At 43.3% G+C, this 18,493-nt stretch overlaps 1 pseudogene; it reads left to right on the forward strand.

Moving 5' to 3' along the window:
* Positions 1 to 18,163: 18,163 nt before the first annotated feature.
* LOC136638271 (5S ribosomal RNA) lies at positions 18,164 to 18,282 on the forward strand (annotated as a pseudogene).
* Positions 18,283 to 18,493: the final 211 nt, after the last annotated feature.

Raw genomic sequence — 18,493 nt, forward strand, 5'->3', positions numbered from 1 at the left:
TTTAATGCAGTGATGTGATTCCCATGTGGTGGAGAAGATGCAAATCCCACCTTCCTGGGTGCAAGACAAGGGATACATTAATAAAATAAAACAGAAATATACTACCACTATATACTTACATGTATAATGTGTTTTGGGCTCACTATGTGGAGAGAAAAAGCATCTGCACATAAACATGAATGATCGCCTCCTTCAGCAATCATAAGGAAGAAACAGAGTCCAATCCTATAGCCCCCACCCCCACTTGCTGGGGCAGCCACACTAAAAAACAGGTGTGCTATATGCAGCGGGGATATGGATTGGGAGGCTTCAGAGGGTAAATTAGGAGGGTCGTGTTCCCCCCAGCTGATGCAGTGGAAGCAAAATGGATACTGCTGCATCCTTTGGGGTGGGCGCAGTTGCTGGCATCACCTCTGGGTAAGGAAAAATTGTTCCCAGGTAAGCCTACACAGCATGGTGGGGGGGGGGGGAGATATACTTGGACCTGCACTAGCAAAATTGCTGGCACAGGTCTGCGTGGATTCACACAACAGGCTTGGCTCCAGGAAGGGGGATAGGATTCAGCAGCAGTTGAAACTGCTGAAACTGCCCCCTTCCTAGACCTGATCTGCCTATCTGCTGCCCTCGCCCCACCTTCCCCACCACCTTACCTCCATTGGAGGCTTCTTCTGGCTGCTCCAGAGAGAGCACAGGAAGGTTGCAAACTTCCTGCTGGCGCTCCAGCAGCACATGAGTTCATACACTCCCAGAGTGCCTTTTATGGCTGGTGCTGACTGCTTTACAGCAGTCGGCGGAATATGTGTTCTGCTGTTGCCTGGCCCAAGTAGGATTGGCCCATAAGAACTGCTTTGCTTAATCAAATCAAGGTCTATTTAGCCCAGCACTGTTTCCCAATAGCATTGCATATAGCTAAAATGGCTAACAAGTCATTTTGACCTATCCTCTGTGAATCTTATGCTTTTCTTGAAGCTGTCTTACTTTGTGTCCATCACTGGATCTTGTGGTACTGAATCTCAGAAGTAACTTCTGAGTGGGGTGAAGACAAACTTTCTTGTGTGTATAGATCAGCCTCACTGGGTGATTCTGAGTTCCAGTATCACAAGAGAGAAAGAGAGAAAGAGAGAGATTCTCTCTCTCCCCACACCATCTATAACAGTGTTTCTCAAACTGTGGGTTGGAACCCACTAGGTGGATTGTGAGCCAATCTCAGGTGGGTCCCCATTCATTTCAATATTTTATTTTTAATATATTAGACTTGATGCTCCCATAGTATGTGACTGCATTTGGGGAAATGTTACAGACCTGGACTTTTGACAAGCTACTATGCATATTCTTTTGACAAGGATAGTCAATGGGACTTACTCCTGGGTAAGTGTGGGTAGGATTGCAGCCTGGAATTGTTAAAAATTTTCTACCTGATGATGTCACTTCCAGTCATGACATCACTTCTGGTAGGCCCTGACAGATTCTCGTTCTAAAACGTGGGTCCCAGTGCTAAATGTGTGAGAACCACTGATCTATAATAAGTAGGGGTATGTGTTTTTTTTGGTGATATTTTCCCCACACTTTCTTGATTAAAATAGCAAATTGTGTTATGTGTTTTTATTCCAAGGGTGCATTTTATTAAATTAAAATTATAATTTATAATTTATAATTCCGTACAATCCGGCTTGTCCTCTTAGGTCATCAGAGAAGGCCTTTTTACAAGTGCCGCCGCCTAGGGAGGTATGTGGGGCAGTGGCTAGAAATAGGACCTTCTCAGTAGTGGCACCAACACTATGGAATTCCCTTCCCCTTGACTTAAGAATGGCTCCCTCTTTTGAGACTTTTCTGCGAGGCCTGAAGTCCCTTCTGTTTAAACAAGCCTTCTGAGTTCTCGGCCTTTTTAACATCTTTTCAACATCTTTTAATTTTTTACAGGCCTGATTCTTTTATGACTTGCTGCTCTATGCTTTTTTTTTTTTTTTTACTTTTTTACTACTTTTTATCTGACTACTGTTTTTGTGATATGTGTTAATATGCTTTTATCTGTTTTTAAATTATGTTTTTAATCTGTTTTAACCTGTTGTAAGCCTCCTTGAGTCCCTTCGGGGAGAAAGGCCAAGTAAAAATAAAGTTGTTGTTGTTGTTGTTATTATTATTATTATTATTATCGTTTAAAAAATGTACTAAGTAGGTGATACAGTGCCAGCAGCTGCATCCACAGTATTATTTCTAACTGGAAAAGTAATCTATTTTAATTTCTGGAAAATATACTAATCACCAAAATGCAGGGTTTTGTGTTTTTATTTGGATATTTTAGCACCAAAAAGGTGGGTTTTTTTTTGTTTTTATGCATTTTTAACAACAATAAAGAACAAACTAAGACCCATAGTTAAAAGAACACAAACCTCTACATGGTTTTGTGATGATTTCAAACCGTGAATGGTGAACAGAGGGATTTAAAGTTTAGAGATCAACATTTCTTCTAAGGTGGAAAACAAGTCTCTTCATACAAGCAAGAATGTTGCATGTGATATTATGAAGGCAAAAAGGGCCCCCTTCCTATTCTTTGCTCTGTGAGCCTACCAAAGCTTCATTGTAACATCAAAGCACCTGGCATTAGGGCTGAACATTTGTCTTAATAAGGGCTCCAAAGTGAGGGATTCCACAGTGTACAAGTTTTCTTTCAAAACAGCTTTGACTCTTGATCCTTCAGGGTTTGCATGTGTGAATGAGTGGATGTTTGTTATTTCCAGCCTACTGAGTGCTGCAAAGTTAAACCCTTGGCCTCTCCAGGAGACACAGAGAGGGCAAGAGCTTAATATAAACACTCTGCTGACAGGACCAAGTGAGTTGGTTCTTGGCTATAATTCCTCTCAAGTTGATGTGTTTCTCTCTCACTTTTGCCTTATAAAACAGAAACCAGGCACAGGTTTGAAACGTAGAAGAAGAAATGAGGAGGCCGTAGTGCAATACCTGCTTTGCACACTGAAATACTTTGACCCCTGCCCTCTCCAGTTAGAAATAACTCAGGGATGGGGGCTGGACAAAACCTCTATCTGGTGCCCTGTATAATAGTTTCCAGGTCCAAAATTCCCAAATGAAGCAGAAAGCATTGTGCTCGGTGTCTTAAAGATCTGATTTTGTATAAGACAGCTGTTCGGATCCAGACTCACCTTTGCATGCAGAGGCAGCACCAGTGATGGCATTCCTCACAACAGAAGCTGAGCGAATCCCAGCAGATTCTCCTGCCCAGGCAGAGAAGTGATGCAGACACCCTTGCATCTCACCCAGCAACTCAAAAGCTGCTGACCAAGCAGTGTGAGCAACGCAGCCCACTACCCAGAGGCTCTATTGGTTGTGGAAGACATGGGACTGCTGGTGGGAGCAGAAACAATCATGGGAGCACCTGTCAGGCTGCATGGGAGCTCAGGCAAGCTGGTCCAGACTTTTGGCCTGGGCTGGCACTCCAGGGGCAAACCATACGGAGAGTAGTTGGGAGGTGGTTGGCTGGCTGGGGCAGTGTGTGGAAACTTAAGAGGCCATGGAAAGGATACAAAGGGGGAACTGGTGTTGAGATTGAATGAACCGCTCAGGCAGAGATAGCCACTGAGGAGGCAGCTTTCTCCCTTTACCCTGAAGCGGCATAAACCCTAGTGGGTGAAGAAAGAGAAGGGTGCAAGCAATCCCCTTCCCATCATGATCCTAAGGTCCCCAAAGGGAGAGTGACACACCAGGGACCCACATGGGAGATCCCCATGACGAGAGCCCCACTCCTTCGGTCCTCACTCTTCCTGCAACAGCATTACTGTATATGTTGAAAAGTGTTGGCAGGAAGAAGTTGTAAATCGGCTTAGAACAGAAGGATCAGTTCACAACAGCAGCCCACAACTGATAAACTCACACAGTATAGCTGAAAAGATAAAGAAACCCACAGTGTCAATGAAGTTCACTGAGTGGAATCCAATTTGCCGATAAATTCTAGCTCTGCTGTTTCATACTCAAGCTACACCCTCTGAGGTTCCTTTTTTGCAGAATGATGATGCCTTTGAGGTCAGCAGCAGAGTTTCCACCAGTTTCTGAATGTCTCATCTGTGTCCATTTCTTCGCTTGTGTATAAACGGATCCATTTGTCATATGCAGTTTACAGCAGTTTGCTCTTTGTTTCATAAACCAGAAACCGATAGACAGGGCGATTTTGCTTGGTATTATAAACATTTGGGGGAGAATGCGCCTGCAGGTCTTCTAATAATGTATGACTTCATCCTATGGATTTAGAAAGGAATTGAACTTCACTTCTTTGTTTTGATTTGACTTTTTTTTCCCCAACTGAGCTTTGATGGCTGCTTCAAAATGAATTGTTTGGTTGACTCCATAATTCTGCTGTACCCAACTTGGCTATTTCTACTGTCTTTAAGCTATTTCTTCTCTAGTCTCTTCCTGTGTTTATGAAAGGCAAAGACATATGACATTGCCCAAAGACACAGGCATAAGTAACTAGAGGCAGATGTTGCATCCTTTCCTTATATGTTTCTCAGTTTTTCCAAACAGCGTATTTGAATGACACCAAAGCTGCGCATTAGAATGCAGGGCAGGGGGCCATGGATCAGGGACTTCAGGGTCAAAGCATCTGAGCTTCCAATTATCAGCTAGTTAGTCACTCCAATGCCACTAGACTTCTCCAGGTGAATGAATCATGTGCAAAACAGATGCTCCTTAAGCAGTCCCTGTTTTGATGCAGTTGCCAGCAGAGTAGGTGCATAGAAAGGCCTGTTGAATGGTTAAATGTATTCAGTTGGGTGTTTGGGGTGATGGGATGGAGCTTTGGCCTGGAGTGGGCCATAGCTCAGTGGTAGAGCATCTACTTTGCATGCAGAAAGTCACTTCCTAGCAACTCCCAGCAAGCCCAGGAAAGTTCCCCCTCTGCAACCCTAGTGAACCATTGCCAGTCAGTGGAGATCTTCCTGAGGTAGATGGACTCAGTGGTAGTTTTAAAACATTCCACCTCACACTTCCATTTGATCCATTTCCTAGGCAACTTGCAAGAATACAAGCAACACCATTAACAGTGCAATCGCATGTATGCCTTATGCATTATCTTATGCATTATCTTCAATGGGGCTTGCTCCCATAAAAGTAAGTATAGGAGTGCAATCCTATGCACACTTTTCAGGGAGTAAGTCCCACTGAACAAAACAGGACTTACTTCTAAGTAGATGTGCATAAGATTGCACTGCAAAACAATCTTAAAAATGCAACAAACGTTAAACAGAGCAACAGATCTTTTTTATTTTACTAAAAATAATAAAATCAGTCAAAAGCCACAGCATCAGAATTAAAAAGCCACCTCAGTCACTGGTAAAAAAAGTTGAAGAGTGACTCAGGACACAACCAATCAGCATCAACACAAAACATTTTTTAAACTGCATACAGATTCATTGCTTAGCACTCTTTGAGACTATTTTTAACCAGACATGGATCCATCTGATGGTATGATCATCTTACCCACCCTTGACCAGTGTGCATCATCAAATGCTTTGCTAAAATCAATATAAATTACAGTTCACAGAACTCCCACAGTCTGCTAAGGTAGTAACCCATCAAAAAGAAAGATAAGATTGGTGTAGCAGGATTTATTCTTGACCAATGCATGTTGCCTCTGATCTATCACTGCATTGTTTTCAAGCAGACCAACTGCTTTATAATGTGCTCTGGCATCTTTCCTGGAATCAAAGTCAGATTAACTGGTCTGTAGTTTCCTGAATCCTCCCCTCCCCCCCATTTTTGAACTTTGTGATACCATTATACCATTGCAAGGCACCTCATCCATTCTCCAGGATTTCTTGAAGATGAAAGAGTAGTTGGCCCTAACCAATAAGTGTTTGTCTTCTATTTCCACTGCCTAATCTGCCCAACTCCAACACTACCTGACTTGACATTTCCTTTCCTAGATCAGGTCCTTTCTAAGGAGCAAATGTGTGTATCCTGTCTAACCTTCTTTTTCCCTTGGGGATTCTCAGTAAAAATGTCTTTGTTACCCAGACGTGATTTACTCCAATGCTTGATTTCATTCATGACTCACATGCTTCTGATTGGCCCAGGATAATGGGGATTTGGAGATCCAATCCAGTTCTGATGAAGTCTGACAGGAGGGAGGAGGTTTAAAGAGGCAGTCTTATTATCTGCCTTTTGTCTTTATTTCAGGTGATACTTTAATAGGGGACAAGCAGGTTTCTTGAAACTGCAGCTGGTTCAGGACACGGGTGGCCAAGAGACCATGTCCTAAGAGACATACAGACCCCTTTGTGATGCCTGGAACCAACCCCTGCATGCTAATTCCACCTAAGCCAAGCAAACAAATGAAAGTGATCCTTTATTTTGCTCAATATTGCGCAGATTTTTCCTCCTTGTATCTCACTACGTCAAAGTAGTTAATGAAATAAGAATTTTATCCACTGATATTAAAGCATCACTCACAGGTTACATAAGAGAATGCTTATATTGCTTGCTTATGTAAAGAAGTGGACATGTACTCAAGCTGCTCCTTTTTATCAGGGATAGTTCCTATTTTCTAACTCCTGTTCCCAGTAAACCACTGTCCCTACTTAATTTTGCCTGTGAGTACATTACATTAAAATGTCACCAGTGTTAAACTTTTTCAGGGTTTAGCTCCCTCCTAGAGTCTCTAGAAGTTAAATCTCTGATAAAATATATCCCTTTACCCACTCAGGGCACAATCCTAACCAACATTCTAGCACCGAGGTAAGGGCAATGAACACTGAGGTAAGGAAACAAACATTGCCTTGCCTTGAGGAGGCCTCTGGCAATTTCAAGAAAAACCATTCCAGCCATTTGCAAGGGTTTCAGAAAAAGCACAGCCAGGAAGACATTGGCTATCTTCAGAGCAACTATTGTGCTTTTGTACAAGAGGAAAAATTGCATTGATTGCATTTTCCCCTTTTCATTCAAAATGATTGCACTTTGTGCTGAAACTGCTATCTTCTTCACAACTTAGGGAAGTCAGCTGCTTTTTTTTTTTTTTAAATAAGGAGAGCATGTGGAAATGTTAAAACAAGAAGCGCAATTAAACCTGGCAATAAGCTTGACTGGTGACGGAATAACATAATACTCGTGTGGACGCCAAAATGTATCTGAGCAGCTTTGCTCCTATAAAATCTGTGAGCCATTCAGCCTTTTGACATTCCCGACTGTTTTTTCAGACTTTTTTGTCTGAGATAAGCCCAGCCCTTTTATTTTAAAAATGCATTTTATTTTATTCCAGAGAACTTGAAGTTTTATTCTATTGTGCTATACCAGTGCTCCAAATGAAATGGTTTAATTCACAAGCCTGGTTACATAACAAGTCTTTACCTATCAGAAATTACCCTTAGAATTCTGGGAAGGTTCACAACTTTAGTTACTGTGTTCTCTCAGCAGTAATGTTGCTGAGACTATTAAGTGCCTCCCATGGAAAGCTAATGGGGATAGAGATTTCCTGAATGATCCCGTCATCATTACTTCCTCTCAAAAACACTGATATTGCTGGCTAGGAAATGCTTTTCTATAGTGGGTGAACTGAGGAGGAAGCTCTTGTAGTTTTGGAGGCAGTAGTTGAAAGTTCCAAGATTTGGGGCCTGAAACTATGTGAATCGATAGTATAGTGTTCAGTTCCCATAGAAATGCTGATAAGGACAAATATTTGCAGGTGTAAGAGATGGAGGTTGGAGGTTGCAAAGACGTTTGGACTTACTAGACCCATGACTGACATCTGACATACAACAAAGGATCAATTCTTAATTTTATCTAGTAAATTGCTCAATCTTTCCTTACTTCTCATGTCTCTTTCCACCAGCCTTTTTCCAAAATATGGTCCTTTTTGATCAGCCCACAACCCACCTGAAAGAAAGCTGTAAGACTGGATGCCAGTTCCCTCTTCCCACACTCCACCCTCAGCATTCAAACAGTGCATGAGAAGGAACATGATTGGTCCTCTGCACGCACAGGCAATGCCTCCTGGTGTCTATGTGTTGATGTTAGCAGGAAGGGAAAGCATGTGCATTCGGCATTCAGGATCATAAGTGTCCTCCCCAGGACTTGTATATAGGCAGGACCAGCCTATCCATGAGCCCAACTCATGGGAAATGTTCACCTCAGGCAGATTGGTTGGGGTGCCTATCTCTGTTCACATACTTACCTCCATTGCTCCTCCTTCACTTTCCACTATCTGAATTGAAAAAGGAAGGTAGGGACAGAGAGTAAGAAAAAATGAGGAGAGTGCTGAGCAAGAACACTGTAGAATAGTAGGAACAGAGGCTGGCATATCACCTGCTATGGAGGGGCAGCATTTGGCATGCCACCTCAGGCTCCAGGTAGTCTTGGGCCTCAAGAAATTGTCAGCTCATTTTCCCTGCCATTGAGGAAAGGGTTTGACAAGACTTTTCTCATGGATAATTTCAAGAGTCAGGACCTCATGGGATGCTAGAGACATGGAATAGTTCAGTGGTTCTCAAGCTTTTTAGCCCAGGACCCACTTTTTTAGAATGACAATCTGTCAGGACCCACTGGAAGTGATGTCATTAACTTGGAAGTGATGTCATGGCTGGAAGTGACATCATTAAACAGGGAAAAATTTTTTAACGATCCTAGGCTGCAATCCTATCCAGACTTACCCAGGAATAAGCCCCACTGACTATCATTGTTAAAAACATATACATTGTAGCCTGTTAAAAGTACAGATCTCCCCAAATGAAGTCATATACCATGTTTGCATCAAGTCAAATATCTCAAAATAAAATTTTGAAATGAATGGGGACCCACCTGAAATTGGCTGGCAACCCACCTAGTGGGTGCTGACTCACACTTTGAGAAATAGTGGAATAGTTCGTTGTAGACTGGCTCATCAAGGCATGGAGATCCTTCCTTTACACTCTGGAATTGGGGAGAATGAAATAATGCAAAACAACCTATCTGATCACAACATTCCTTTTCAGAGTTTCCTCTTCTGGAAACAGTCCCTTATAATTTTATGAAGGAGCTATAAAAAGTGGCAAAAGCATTACAAATGATCTCAAAAGACCTGCAGAACACCAGCCCCCTTGAAATAAATTTGGAGTCAATGTTCCTTTTGTAATGTCAGCAGTGGGTGTTGTGAAAGGTGCTTCCACTCTGACATATTGCTGCTCTAAATTTAGGGATGTCTTCTCTCACTGTTGCATGGTAGAGGAATTCACCTAATCTCTGTTGACACTGGTGAGAATCACGTGGGAACTGGTAAGACCTTGGCACCTTTTGAAAAGAAGACTCTTTTAGTCTCCCTCGACTTGGGTATAAGAAATTCTCAGTCGGCATCTGTGTGGAACTATTTCTTAAGGCCAATGCCAGATGTTTGCCATGACACAAATAACTCTGAAAATGGTGTTTTGAGGTAGAAAACTCCAAACATATTTTGGATGACAATTATCCAACCATGGGAATGTTCCACTATCTGCCTTGCATCATCTTTCCGTATAGTCAAATAACAGGGCAGCTGGGTTGCATAGAGACAGCCACAAAACCATCCTGACGCAATGTGTGCCCATCCCATAACATTCCCAATTATAGGGATACCAGTTACACACCTCTGTTTGCAACAAATTAGCAATGTGGATTTTCTTTGGTTGGGATCTGCTCTCTACCAGGATGTGGGACTGGACCTTGGCAAAATGTGTCACTTATTGCAATTTACAGCTTCAGAGACTCTTTCTTGAATTTGTCTGCAAGCACAAATGACTTTCATTACAAATAGAAACCAAGGAACAGCACATCAGTCTGACTCTGAGTAACAATAAGGAACCATAGGCATATGTTTATAGTTAAACTCATGATGGACACAGAACCACAAGCAACTTGCCTCCATGCCTTTCTGCTTCCACTTGTCTTCTATCTTAACATCTGAACTGAACATGCTCATGTTCTACAAATCTGCCCCATGGATATATGGTGTACCCAGTCTTGGGGCATTTACAGCTGGGGCTAGGGATGCCGCGATATTGGGCGCAAGGAAAACAGCATGTGCTTGATCCTTTGAGAAAAGCATCAAAACTTTGACAAAAAGAGCCAGGGTGGTGTAGTGGTTTGGGAGGTGGACTTAGACCTGGATGATCCAGGTTCAATACCCCCCTCAGCCACAAAGCTTCCTGGGTGATCTTGGGCCAGTCACTTTCTCTCAGCCTCACCTACCTCACAGGGTTGTTGTGAGGGCAAGAAAGAGGGGAGGAGCACCTGTGTAAACCGCCCTGAGCTCTTTGGAGGAAGGGTGGTATAAAAATGTGATAAATAAATAAAAATAAATAAAATAAAAATGAAGGGGATGTTCTTTGTAACATGCACCAAAGGAACCCAAATTGCGCAAATGGTTTCAGCTCAGTTCTACTACCTGTTTGCCATGGAGCTATTCAACTTGAAATCTAGCACTGCATAATCTCCCTTTTTGATTGGTTTCTAGATTTCATTTATGGCTAGAAGCGATCTGGTGAGACTTAAAGCGGTCAAGTAAAGCTCTGTCTTAACACCTAAATCTGGTATGGTATGAGAACCAGTATAGTAATGTAGTGTAGTGATTTGGGAGTTGAACTTAAGCCTAGAAGACCCATGTTCAAATCCCAGCTCAGCCACAAAAACTTCTTGGGTGATCTTGGGCCAGTCACCATCTTTCAACCTCCCCTACTTCACAGGGTTGTTATGAAGACAAAACAAGGGGAAGAACTATATATACCACCCTGAGCTCCTTGGAGTGGTGGTAGAAAAATGTGGTAGAAAAATGTGGAAAATAAAAATAAATAATGAATAGTTGACTTTGTCATGTGATTATACCCAGTAGTAGCAGAAAAAGAAGTATTAGTACAGAATAGGCACTACAAGCCCCCTTGAATGGGCTTGATCAGATGTGTTGGCAGAGTTGTTTGTTTAACTGTGAACGTCTTTTTGCCATGCCCCATGGTGCAGGAGCTTGCTGTTGCTTCCTTCAGGTATTTAAAACATAAACTTGCATGAAATCAATTTGAATTCCTTCTGGATGAAGTAATAGGTCTCTTTAGCAAGGTTAGTTTCAAAATATGTTCTGAGGTGACTCAAAGTACACTGCAAGTTTTCCCTAAAGCAAAGGTGGATATTCTAATCCCCCGTTGGTATTTGGGTCATTAACAATTGTTTTACCAACTGAGGGCAAGAGGCAGCCAAAGTTAGGGACTTTTAAGGCCCATTCATTTCAATGTAAGATGAATAGCAGTATGCTTAACGGCCCAATCTTGAGCTGCCTGGCACCCAGGACTGCAGAGGTGCCAAAATGGCTGCTGCAGCATCCTATGGACGCAGGGTAACTGCGTTCATCCCCTTCTCCCAAGTAAGGTAAGAAACCCAGCAATGGGGCTACTCAACTCAGCACTGGCTATTTAACTAACGCAGACTAAAATAGCCCAGGCTTTGGATCTGGCGGAACTGAGCTCCTCTGGTCCCGCCCCACTCTCTCTCCCACCCTGCCTTCCCCCTGACCTGACTTAGCGTTCACCACTGCATAGAGTGCCAGGCAGCATCCAGCTGGCCTCCCATTTCTGCTCCCACGGGGGCTGGCTCATGCTGAGCCTACTCTGGAGCTCAGCTAGCGCTGACTGCCACAGGCGTGCCTTACGGCATGTTTGCAACCATGTGCATCAGCACTGGGCTGGCACGCGCCGCCTAGGATCAGGCCCTAAGGGTGCAATCCTAACCCACTTTCCAACAACGACATAAGGGCAATGCAGTTTGGAGGTAAGGGAACAAACATTTCCTTACTTTGAGGAGGCCTCCATGAGGGACACCCAACTGCAGGATGCAGCACATGTCCCATGGGCACCGCTATGCCAGTAATGGAAAGTTGGTTAGGATTTGGGCCTAAGTCTCCAACAGAACTCCAAGTGGCCTGATCTTATTTTTTTTATGAACTTTTGTTATCTTCCTTGCCCCATGGAACCATTTGTCCATCCAGTTCAGGACTGTCCTCCCTGGCTACCAGTGGCCCTCTAGGGTGTCTGTTCTTCTCTAAGATTTCCTGTTCTTTCTCCTCTCTGTGCTTGTACCAGTAATAATAATAATAATAATAATAATAATAATAATAATAATAATAATAATAATAATAATAATAATACAGGTATTTCTATACCGCCTTTCTTGGTCCTCAGATTTCTCCTTAGACTTTATTCAAGGTGGTTTACATAGGCAGGCAATTTTTAAATCCCCGTAGGGATTTTTACAATTTGAAAGAAGGTTTCTATCTTTCAAGAAACCACAACATTCAGATGTTTCTCTCTTGATCTGATCGCACATTCTGGCCTCCGTCCTCCCACGCTCAGAGCAGATGGAATAACTCGGCTCAGCTTGTCAGCTGCTTCAAGGTCACACGGAGCCGGTGGCCTCGAACTGGCGACCTTCGGATGTTATCCTCAGGCAAATGGAGGCTCAACCCTCTAGACCAGACCTCCTGCCCTGCCCAGTACATGCCTCTTTTCCTTTTTAAGGATTCACTCACGTTCTCTTTTCTGAGAGTATATATTCCTAGTGTAGGTGTATTTTTGGTACCTTCACCTTCACCTCCCCTTTCTTCCCTTCCAAACCACTGAGCTATGCCATTGGCCAATGCGCAGTGTCCCAGCACATGAAACAGATTTCCTCCATGAGTGCCTGTTATAATGTGTCGTAGTTTAACAGCCATTTCACCCTAATGGAGCAGATTATCTATTTCATGGCAGGAGGGAGGAAAGAGGATCAGGTTCTACACTGCCTCTTCTCTCCCAGAGGAGATTGGTTTTATCGCAGATTATCTGACTGGTGCATCTATGGGGATATTTATTTTACGAGTATTTTTATTTATTACAAACATCTTTACCTCACCTGTCAGACTGGGAATCCCAAAGAGAGCTTATACCAAAGTATTTTAAGAACACAATCATTTTAAAACAGCAATTAAAAATGCCAGCTGATAAAGGCCAGGCAAGTGTGAATTTTCGTCTCATACAGAATCATCCAGAATGCTTGTCAGAACCAGTGAGATTTTGCCCCTTGCCAAAATGCAGTTTGTGAAAGGACCAGGCAAGCACATGACTGACCCGGGCCACAGAGCTCTGGTCTGGGTTTTGTAAGCCACACCACAACTATCAGACACAAAAGTGTGATACAAAAGTAATTGCTGGATGCACACATGTTTGTTTCCTTTGGACGTGTTTTCGTGAGGTTTAAAGAAAGCAAAGATCTGAATAGGAAAGAAAATAGTGTCTTTGGAACCAGAAAAGAACAAAGATATAATCTTGTAAGATCCATACTTAACATTTTACAATGGAGCTATTGACATAAAATTATGGTGCAATGTTTAAACAAAGCCCTGATCTGGAAGGGCAAGGAAAACAGTATACTTGGAAACAGAAAAGAGCAAAACACCATCTTACGAGGCAGATAGGAAAATGTCTACAAATGAGCTAATAACATAAATAACCATAAAACTCCCACATGCTTGCCATTTAACAAACTAAATGCCTTGGAGAATCAGAAGGCAATCATCAGAAGGTCATCTAGTCCAATCTTAACTGTGGCAGAATTTTCGGAATTTAACAATCCCCCGTTTGTTTGATTGATTGTTAATGAACCCAAGGATCACCTTGGGGTTTGTTAAGAATCTCTCCAGGAAATGAGCTAGACAACTTCCCTGTCTCGTGCCCTTTGTGCATGAATCTTATCCAGTATTTCTTGAAACTACTGGCATGCATACAATAGTTGAGAAGCCTAAAGGTGGTGACATCTGACAGAGCAGGCCCAGTCATGAGGCTGTCTGAGAGCCCAATCTTAGGCTCAGCATGCCGGCTCACCGCCAGCGTGCACTGTCACAAACGTGCCATAAGGCACATTTGAAGGCCCTACTACTGGGCGAGCACCGGTGGTAGCTCAGCGCTGGCTGGCACCGGGCGACCACTAAACAAGCACTCAACCTCTGCCACTTGGCGGTCACATGGACTGCTGAGCAGCAGAGAGGTAAGTGGGGTCATGGGGGGAGGTGGGGAGGAGGCGTTGCGGAGAGGGGGGAGGTGGGCGAAGGACGGGGAGAGGGTTGGGAGAATGCATTCTGGTGAGGTGGGAGATGGGAGATGGGGAGAGGGCATGGGAGAGCGATGCTCCACCAGATCCAGAGCTCTGTGTTGGGATCGCCGCCCTACACAGAGGCTCTTGATTCACCACCAACCTTTTCATTGGCTATGAATCGAGTAGCCCCATTGTGGGGCTACTCTCTTTACTTGGGAGAAGGGGACTTTTGTCCCCTTCTCCCAAGGAGCGCCAGGGGCCGCCTGAAGCATGCAGGATGTGGCGGCACGAATTTTCGGCACCGCCACAGCCGTGCGCCCTGGGCAGCTCAGGATTGGGCTGTGAGGCAATTGCCTTATGAAGTTGGTTGGTGGGGGGCATCCACTTCCTTCCATCCACTTGCCTCCATTACTACTACTTCTTCCATTCCTTGGACAAGGGTATGAGGGAGAGAGAGGAAGAGGAAGCATGGAGGAGAGGAGAGATGTGGGCTAGAGTGTCTCTGACCTTTTATGTTGTCAAAAGTGCTTGTATCCACATTGTTAAATGTGGCCAGTGCTGTATTCCCTATAAGGTCCAGCCTTACAGATGAGTACTGCTATGATTGCACCTTTTGTTTTCCTTTTGGTACTTCTCTAATGCAAGATCTTTAGCCATGTATTTTTATTCTGTTTATTCTATTTTTATTCTCTGTATGCCACCATCTCCTAAGAGGTTCTCAAGGCAGTTCATGTCTGATTAAAGATGCAAAGTCCAATAATAACCAAAGCATGATATAAAGATTAACAATCAACTTAAAACAACAATGAATTGAGAGCTATTAAAAAAAACAAACCATAGTCAACAGGAAATAATGCATAACAAAAAGGCAGACTATATCAACAAAAGGAGAAGGAGCTCAACTGAATGCTTGTGTAAACAAAATGTATTCCCTTGGTGGTAGAAAGATCACTAAGTGGGCCCACCACGCTTCCAGAAAGAGGGAATTCTAAAGCCTGGGGTGGTCATCACCCAAAAGCCCTTTCCCATGTATTCCCCATCATACCTCCAAAGGAAATGAAACATGGAGCAGGGGCACCAGGTGATGACTAAAATAGATAGGCAGATTCATGTGGACAGAGGTAGACTTTCAAATATCCTGAAGCCAGCCCTTTCAGGTTTTAAAGGTCATAACCAGCTGTTTGCTCATAACCTCTGAAGCTATTACTTCCTTCTCTTAGTCGCTGCCTGTTCTGCTGTTAATCGAGTCACAATTAGGATTGGGTTTTTTTGAGGATAAAAGCAAGGGAATAGAGCAGCCGAGCAGGTCCCGGGCTGTAGAATTATGTGCACTGTTGAACACAGTGGGGCGCACTTCTCAGCAAACATACATTGCACATGCTCGATCTTGTCTGATCTTGAAAGCTAAGCAGGGTCAGGCCTGCTTAGTACTTGGATGGGAGACCGCCAGGGAATACCGGGTGCTATAGGCTTATACCATAGTCTTTCAAGACTGAAGGTTGCCAACCAGGTGAGTCAACCACTTACTTTCCTCACACATCTTCCTGCAGAACCCTTGCTTAGTATTTCTGAACAAGTAGCTCATTTCCCCACCTCCCCGTTCTGTAGCACTTGACAGTACGGTGAAATTGCACCATGAGCTTTGTAGCACTGAGCCGCTGGAGGAGAGAGAAGGAAGAGGAAATGTGGGGCTGTAACTATTGATGACTGTCAAGCAGCCTTCTATAACATCTATTTGTGGCTGCAAACACACACAATCTGAGCCTTCCCTTGATTATGTGAGAAGAAATAATTGAAGACGTCTTTCATCGCTCTTGTTACAGCCGAAATAAAATATATTTTATCATGTGCCATGAAGACTTTGCAGGGCTAATGCATGCAAATGGTTCCAAAGCATGATTTGTGATTAACATACCAAACTAGTTTCCCACCAAGTCTAATAATTAAAAGCATAAAATATGGCTGCAACACCCATGCTCCTGGGATGAAATATTACAGTTATGAATCCCTTGAAGCCATATGTTTATGCATGCTCATGGATTTATAATTGCAAACGAGGCGATGCCTTGATAATTTGCCAACTTATGTTGTTGCTGTGCTCCCTGTTTCCCATGCATACTATTATCATTCATTATGACAAATGGCAGTGCAGCTCTGCTGCCTTTACTCCATGACCTCCTTTTTATAGCAGCTAGATTTTTCTTCTTATAATTCAATATTATTCAAACCTAATACACTCCACTTCAACTCAAGATGACGTTAGAAACAGAGCAGTTGCATTTGGGGGTCTGCTTTTGTGTATTCGAGAGAGAGCTTAGCCTTCGTGGAAGTACCTCAGAAACCACTGAATAGTTGAACCAAAAGCCAAAGGTGAAACAAAACTGTAGATGCAGACCTGTCTGAATATGTTGGTGGATTCCCATCAATGGCTTAATGGGCTACTTCTGGGTCATGGCAGCTGGAAGTATGTGGTGCCGGCACTCTTATGAAATTTTGGGGGACTCTAGGGGTTTATGAGATATCAGCTGTGGACGATTGTGGAAAGCACAGGCTAGCAATGAAGATTACAGCACAGTTTATCGGTCAAGAGGTCACTCTCTCTCTCTCTCTCTCTCTCTCTCTCTCTCTCTCTCTCTCTCACACACACACACACACACGCACACACACACACACACACATCCTCGAGGAGCATAGGATTATGGTCTAAATCTGACCAAGCAAGAGAACTAATGCCTGGGCTCAACAAGGCCACATGAAACTATCTGGATTTATGCCAGCTGGTATAGTTCTGAGTAGGTCCACTGGAGACCAGGCAGCAACGGAGAAAGTAGGAACAAAATATCTTTACTTACCCTCTGTTGCTGTCTGTCCCCTGGCTAGCCTAGCAAGCAGTGAGGCTGCACCAGCACAACTGCATGTTCTGGGCCAGCCCAGGACAGAATGGGCTATTATATTTCTATCTCTATGGAGGTCAAGGCAATGTCTTTTCCATTCACAACAGTAACTGGGGCGTAACAGGGCAGGGATGGGGGTGTGGGCAGATCGGGATTGGCAACACCATGCATGCTGTATTCTACCCCCCTTCCTGGGCCTGATCCACCAAAACAGATCCACTCGAACTTGCAGCATTTATTTAGCTTGCACAGGTTTGTGTAGACCAATTGAGCAGACTGGGGCTTATCCACAGGCAAGGGGACCAATGTTCCTTTACCTCAGGGAGAACTCCAGCCTTCCAACTTCGCCCATAGGATGCAGCACAGCCGGCGCTGGTTTTGCTGCATCGGTGTGGCGGGGGGAGTGAACGGGATTGTGCTGCCAGTTTAGGGTTTAGTTATTTATCACATAGTGTGTTTAATAATTTCATTAAATCTTTAGTTTGTTTTGTGGAATATTGTGTACTTTTGTTTTCTGATTGGCAGATCAGAAATTAATCCAAATCTAAACATTAACTGTATAGCTTATTATTAACAGCACGGCTGATTATTATGATCATCATCATATTACTATTATTTCTGTACTGGTTGCTTAATACTGGCTACATATTTTACTCAGTTCAGTTTTTATTTTTGGTCTTCCAGTTTAAGTCAGGTTTAAACTTGCATTAACACTAACTTGCATTAGTTTCTCCCTCAGGGCATTTCCAGCCTGATGTGTTATAAAGCAGGATTTTACAACTTTTTAACTGGAAGATTTTATCTCTTCCCAGTGAACTCTGACTCGCAATTTTAGTGTTGCAAGGCCCCCATAAAAAATGTTGAACACTGCAGTATTTTAGCCCTGTGAAAATATTTTACGTTGCCTTAGACTCTCTTCTGGGACTGAGATTATGCTCTCACCCGCAAATCAGGCACATCCAGAGTATCTGGATTTTTATTTCATAACTTCCCACTTTCTACTCCAGATTAATTAAACCAGTACAGCTAACACTTTCTGGAGGTATTAATTAACACAAAAGGTGTTATGTTGATTAGAATCTTGCACTTCACCCATCAACCTGTTTCAAAATGGTAGGAAAAATATCATCCTTTTATTACTCTAATCACCCTTGTTATGAGAGCATAAAGATAGTTAAAGAATGTTCCCGGAAAGTGATAATGGAATCTAAGAATATGTTACCCTGCACATGCCCAATCTCATCTGATCTTGGAAGCTAAGCAGGGTCAGGCCTGGTTAGTACTTGGATGGGAGACCACCTGGGAATACCAGGTACTGTAGGCTTATACCATAGTCTTTCGAAGGTTGCCAACCAATCTAAGAATATGGACACCTAGTCTTACTGGATTTCTAAAGAAGCATATAGATTTGTGGGTAAATGTAATTGCAAGCCACAAGACCAAGGCCTAGTTAAAGGTCTGGCCGCTGTAGCCCCTGTGGCCAGGCCTGCAATATGGCTACCCCACAACACAACACACCCGCCCATACTAACCTG

The sequence above is a fragment of the Tiliqua scincoides genome, chromosome 1 (assembly GCF_035046505.1).
Source record: "Tiliqua scincoides isolate rTilSci1 chromosome 1, rTilSci1.hap2, whole genome shotgun sequence".
Lineage (NCBI taxonomy): Eukaryota > Metazoa > Chordata > Lepidosauria > Squamata > Scincidae > Tiliqua > Tiliqua scincoides.